The following is a 7,305-nucleotide window of genomic DNA, read 5'->3' as shown; positions in this document are numbered from 1 at the left end:
GGCTGTCTGGAGAGTTCAGTTTTTGGGTCAAGCTGCACATGTATTTCTGGTTAAAACTAGCCGGAGAACATCATAAATCAGATATGGTAAGAATCTTCTTTCGTAGCGGTAGACAGAGCACTTGTACATATGAACAGGAAGCCAAAGTTCACTCAATTCCAGTAAAAGCTGGGACATTCTTAGACAATGCAGGACTGAAGCATGAAGTATTCAAAATATACAACCTACCAGCTTTTCTTTTTATCTCTAATGCTTTAAGAGTCCAAGGTGAACATCCTGGAAGAAGCATCAGGTGTTTAGCAGAATGGCATGCACTTGTAAAAAAAAAAAAACAAAAAAAAAACAAAACAAAAAAAAATTCTCTTGAAATGTGAGAATTAGGAGAAAAAGTGTGGCATGTGACTGTCAGGACAAAAAACTATCATTTACTGTAGTTCATTGTCTGTTTGTTTTCAGTCTCTTTTGATTTAATCATCCAGATGTTTGTTCAGAAGAAAAACTTGGCTAGGAAAATTTGCTGCAGCTTTATCAAAACATTTCCATTTACCAATCAGTTTCATCTGCTATGACTTTTTAATCATCTCTTTGGTTACCTTGGCTTTAGTTCTACAACTTTACAGCATCATCTTGACTGTTCAATCAGTTGAATTTCTTTAGTAACCAAATGCTTAATCAAGGGCTGTGACCTGAACATATTTCACTGTACATCATCCAGTTATAATAGTGTTTTGTTTTTGAGGGTGAAGTGCAATTTATTTTATTTAAATAAATAAAACATTAAAATCAAATTTAAATGTTATTGAATGTTATTTATGTTATTTAAATGTCAACACATTTGTTTTTGCACCCATTTTCAATGAGCTAAACTCAAGGATCTAAGGCATTTTCTATGTACACAAAAGGCCTATTTTTCTCAAATATTGTTAACAAATCTGTCTAAATCTGTGTGAGTGAGCACTTCTCCTTTTCCTTTGCAGAGATAATCCATCCGTCTCACAGGTGTGGCATATCAAGATGCTGATTAGACAGCATGATTATTGCACAGGTGTGTCTAATGCTGGCCATAATAATGCAGTTTTATCACACAGCACTATGCTAATTTTGAGGGGGTGTCCATGAATTGAATGATAAGTTCTCTACCATAAGCCTTCTCCAAAGGCATTTCAGAGGATTTGGTAGTAAATCCTGATAGTACACAAACTATCGGAGACCATCTCAGAGAAGCTTACATGCTCATCATCCTCATCAGGGTCTCGACCTGACTGCAGTTTGTCATCGTAATCGGCTTGAGTGGCAAATGCTTACTGTGACAAGTGGGGCGGGGCCGAGAGCCATGGGAATGAGTCGAGGCCGGTGGAGTAATCCTCGACCTGTTCCCATGGCTCTCGTAACCGCCCCACTCATCACACTCACATTCGATGGTGTCTGGCACTTTAGAGAGGTTTTCTCTTCACAGGTGAATCCCGGTTTTCACTGTACAGGGCAGATGGCAGACAGCATGTATGGCGTAGTGTGGGTGAGCGGTTTGCTGATGCCAACATTGTGGATCGAGTGGCCTATGGTGGCGGTGAGGTTATGGTATGGGCAGGCATATGTTATGGAAAATGAACACAGGTGCATTTTATTGATGGCATTTTGAATGCACAGAGATACTGTGACGAGATCCTGAGGCCCATTGTTGTCCCATTCATCCACAACCAACACCTCATGTTGCAGCATGATAATGCATGGCCCCATGTTGCAAGGATCTGTACACAATTCCTGGAAGCTGAAAACATCCCAGTTCTTGCATGGCCAGCATATTCATTGGACATGTCACCCACTGAGCATGTTTGGGAAGCTCTGGATCGGTTTATATGACGTGTTCCAGTTCCTGCCAATATCCAGCAACTTCACACAGACATTGAAATGGAGTGGACCAACACTCCACATCAACAACCTGATCAACTCTATGTGAAGGAGATGTGTTGCACTCCTTGAGGCAAATGGTGGTCACACTAGATACTGACTGGGAACCCAACCCACCACCCGGACCTCCCCAATACAGTACAACTGCACATTTTAGAGTGTTTTTTATTATGGACAGCCTAAGGCACACCTGTGCAATAATCATGCTGTCTAATCAGCATCTTGATATCCCACACCTGTGTGGTGGATGGATTATCTCTGCAAAGGAAAAGGAGAAGTGCTCACTAACCTAGATTTAGACAGATTTGTGAACAATATTTGAGAGAAATATGCCTTTTGTGTACATAGAAAAAGTCTCAGATCTGTCGAGACTCAAAATCGGTGTAAAAACAAATGTGTTGCATTTATAATTTTGCTCTTAGAGTAGTCTGCTATGGATTGTTTTACACGGTATCCCCAACCTTTTCTGTGTGTAATGCATAATGTAGTTAAAATGTAATGCTCATTTCCTGTTTTCAACAATTAGATTACCCTCACCTAAAACTCACTTGGCTAACCTTTAAAAATAATTTTAATAACATTTTACATTCATTTTAATGTTTTATTTATTTATATAAAATATATTGTACGCTACCCTCAAAAACAAAACGCTATTATAACTGGATGATGTACAGTGAAATATGTTCAGGTCACAGCCCTTGATTAAGAATTTGGTTACTAAAGAAATTCTACTGATTGAACAGTCAAGATGATGCTGAAAAGATGTAGAACTAAAGCCAAGGTAACCAAAGAGATGATTAAAAAGTCATAGCAGATGAAACTGATGAAACATTTTGATAAAGCTGCAGCAAATTTTCCTAGCCAAGTTTTTCTTCTGAACAAGCATCTGGATGAATGCACAGAGAGTGCATTCATCAAAAAGAGACTGGGAACAAACAGACAATGAACTACAGTAAATGATAGTTTCTTGTCCTGACGGTCACATGCTACAATATTTCTCCTAATTCTCACATTTCAAGAGATTTTAATTTAATTTTTTTTGACAAGTGCATGCCATTCTGCTAAACACCTGATGCTCCTTCCAGGATGTTCACCTTGGACTCTTACAGCATCAGAGATAAAAAGAAAAGTTGTATATTTTGAATACTTCATGCTTCAGTCCTGCATTGTCTAATAATGTCAGCTTTTAATGGAATTTTGTAAGATTTAGCTTCCTGTTCACAAGTGCTCTGTCTACCGCTACCAAAGAAGATTCTCACCATTCCTGATTTATGACGTGCTCCGGCTTAGTTTTAACCAGAAATACATGTGCAGCTTGACCTAAAAACTGAACTCTCCAGACAGCCAGTAGCCTGCATCAAGTATTGGCAATGTCTCTTTTAGATATTTAAACCTTTCAAAGCTGACTAATAAGCCTGTGTCCTGACTATCTGTGATTATAGGTGTACGATGTATTTCTATGCTTGTAAATCTGTTTGTGCTAGCTAACAATTCCCAAGAGAACTTTAGATTGCTGAACATTTTGATAAGTTTGTCAGTATGATTTTATATTTATCACTTCATAAATTTAGATGATTTGTACTTATGATTTACAACAACAGCCAAGTTTGAGAGAGAGAAATAAAGGCCAAATTCCTTCAAACTTTCGAAACCATTTCAGCTGGCTGTGATGGTTTAGTACACTGAGTGTTGATAGTCTTATGCTCTTAAACAGTCCACAACACAGAACAGCAGGTTCTAGTTGTGTTCCAATTAGGAATGTGAAGGAGACAGTCTAGACATTTCTATGACCTCTTGCACAAATGCTGTTAAAGTTGAATGATCATAAATTTACAAGCACTTATTTCCATTTGCTTTCACAGTTTATCAGAGACAAAGGTCACATGCATTTTGAACATTACAAAGTCACTACATTTGAGAATAAAAAATGTAGAGACTATCCATGATAGGTCTTTTATTTACATCCAGATAATAGTGTATAAAGTTATGTACTGTAGGTCTGCTTAGATAAGAATTACCAACTTAAATTGTTAACTGAGAGATGATATTTAACGAGAATTTCAGAAGAAATTTGAAACTCTGCACAAGTTTCGGCAAAAAAGTAGGCTTACATAAACGTTAACATATTATATTTGTGCACATTATAATGGTCAACATCGAATGTAATCACTGCATATTCATGCATGTTCATTGATCTAGTTGAGAATTTTTCTAAATGCTTTTACTAAAGCAATCATTATTTATATATTATAATTAATTTTTTTTGTTCATTAATAATAATATTTTTTTTTACATTACATAGGCTACAGCAACCAACGTCATGTAGCACTTTCAGCCTCATTTAACACATTTTCATGTTTAAACCACAGAATTCTAGCATTTTTGAACCGTTTTGTTTGGATAAAAGAGAACAATGTATTTTAGATGTGATATACCATTATGTAAGAATCCTGCTAGAGATTTAGACATGTCTCTCACCATTGTGTTCATGCTAACCTTCACAGAAAAAAAAACTTGGAGCAGTGCCTCTTATTTCCATTATTTGTGTGGAGCCCTGGATGGAGAGCTGTCACTCAAATTATGCCGGTCTGCAGAGACTTGGGTATCACCAAAGGAAGCTGGTGTTGATTATCGGAAATGGAAACTGATCTCATGTTTGGCCTGAGCAGACATGTACTCAAAGAAGAGGTCTCTAAAAAAATTAATTGAATATTAAAGCTTCATTGCTTGTATCTAACTATAGGCCTATGTATAAGCTTGATACTATCAATCACTTTGCGTAAGTTTAAATGTATGATCTGTTGTACCAATAATTTCTGACAGGAGAATGAATGTGACTTTATCATGGCTAGTCGTTGTGTGCAACAGGCTGTGAAAGCCATGTGCACCATCTCTAGTGCCTTTCCACTAGAATGTTCCTCTACCTCTCTGTGAGGCTGAATTAAAATCTGGATGTAGAGATGGAGCTTGAGTCCCTGAATCTCATTGCTGGAACCCTTTTCTGTGTGACATATCAGCTGCTAAAGCCTGGTAAACCAGTTTCTCACCTGCTTCCCTCTTTTGTTGATTTAATCAACTTTTGTTTGATGTAAAATCAGTGCATGAGTGATTCTGACTGAGCAAGGTGATACCTTGAAATGAATAAAAACAGCTACCCTTTATTGAAACCTCAAAATGGAGACACAAGCAACCAGCAGCCAGGGGCAGTTATAAACCAGCTGAGCCTAGAACTAGTAAACCACTTTTGAGACACGATTTTAGAGGCCAAAGGGCAAGGTCAGGAATGCAGCATGCACAGTAAGGAGGTAAAATAAGCAAAACAAGGAATAATACAATGCAGCCTCACTTCTGAGTACCTTTGATAAATGGAACGACTTCATCTCCCACTGTTTGTCCATTTCCTCTGCTTTCCCAGTGGTCGTGCAATGGGGTCTAAAAAAATAAAAATCTAAATCTCGTTTAATAAACAGTAAAGAACAAACAAAACAAAAACAGATTTTATAATTACTGACCATTTGTAAGCAATTAGGTTTTATATGCGATTTTATTGATCCTTATAACATTTTTAATATATGAATAATGGATATTGTCTTGGTAGGATATTAAGGTATTTCCTAGCTTTATAGTCATTGGCTGTGAGAAAAACAGATGTTGGCAAATAAAGTGAGAGATTATTTAAAAATAGAAGAAAACACAAAATCCTATCAAATGATCTAGAGGAAACTAAATAGAAGAAATAGGATTTGATTTCAGTGCCCTACATACCTTGAAATTACTTGGGGGGAAAAACCCTGGGATTCAGATGCTCTTAAAAAAAGGTTGTCTGAAAAGTCTACAGGAATGGCTTTTTAGGAAAACTAGTCAACAAGTCAAATCTGGAGAATTCAGAAAGGTCTAAATCTAAGTGAACCACTACAGGCCGCGCTTTTCCACTTCAGAAAGGAAACCAGGTTTATCTTACTGACTGATTCAATGACATCATCTCTCTTTTCCTGACGGAGAAATATTATCAACAACTCTGATTTATAGAGGTTGCCTGTCACACACTTTGAACAAGGGAATCAAACTAGGACTTAAAAATAATTCAGTGCTATATAATATTGTAAACTTGTACTGTTATTGTACTGTTTTATCTTTTCCCCACTTTATTAATTTCCAATAAGAAAATATGGCAAACTATTATTTCTAGCATATTAGTCTCCAGTGCAATTATTTATTACATGATGCCTTGACAAAAAAGATTACATGTTTTTTCTTTTAGAAGTAACAAAAACATTACATTTAATCATTCAGATGGAAATGTGAGCAAAGTTTCAGAAGAAGTTGTTAACATATTGACTCCCATAGCCATGACATATGGTGCCTTTCACTTTGCATTATTCCAAAAGAAAATATCACACATGCATACCCGTTTCTGACTTTTAAAAGATTGGTAACAGTGTAAATTGCCCAAGCGGAAAGGAACATATAAAATAAATTGGTAAACATAGTGAAAAAAGGTATATATATAAAAAGTATAAATATATTACAACAATAAAAAAAGATTTCCCTGCGGCCCAAGACATAAAATGGCTGAGATAAAATAGGAATTATAAAGACTTTGTCTAGCATTCTCTCATTGTTAGCTCATAGAGGGCAATGTCAGTCTGGAAGTCATTAGCTAAATGTTCCATTTTAATGATAGATATATAAATACTTTAGGAGGTGAAGAGAGGGGAGGACTATCTGCTTATTATATAATGTGGGCATTAGGTTCTGTGACGTGAGGAGGATCTGAGGCTTTGCCATAAATTTTGAATAGGTTATGCTGTGGAGATTGGATTTACAAAAATGTGCATCATAACTTTGGATAGATGAAAGACAATACGTTTTAAGGCAGTGGTTTTCTAAGTTTTTTTTAGAGCGACCCATGCTATTCAAGAATCAATCATTATGGGTGCTTTAGCTTTCATGCACATCAATTTTGACATCATATTTTGTCCAGTCCATTGTTATGATTAACACTGTCAATTATTGCGATTTCGGGAGAGAATCCCCCATTTACTCAAATTATGAATGGGTTGGCTGGCATTTGAGCAGTGAGAGGATTCTCTTAAACACCTGTGATTGGCTGTTGCATTGAAGAAATCAACAGATATGTCTGTGATTGGCTACAGTGCTCAATGGTGTAAAAACATGTTGTAATTAGAAACTTTTGAAGCTCTCAAGAGTGCAAACACAGAGAGAAAGATAAGCACTGGAGTCTGCTGCGATGTGGCTGCTGCTTACCTTCATTTTATTGTTTGTATATATTATTTTGTTATTAAAGTTACATTTGCCGATTTGCTATTCCTTCTTCCTTGAGTCTTTAACTTTGTTTCATAGGCTACATATAGGCTATACATTTTGATAACTACT

The sequence above is a fragment of the Carassius auratus genome, unplaced genomic scaffold, assembly GCF_003368295.1.
Source record: "Carassius auratus strain Wakin unplaced genomic scaffold, ASM336829v1 scaf_tig00021493, whole genome shotgun sequence".
In the NCBI taxonomy this organism is placed as follows: domain Eukaryota; kingdom Metazoa; phylum Chordata; class Actinopteri; order Cypriniformes; family Cyprinidae; genus Carassius; species Carassius auratus.
This window is presented reverse-complemented; position numbering follows the sequence as displayed.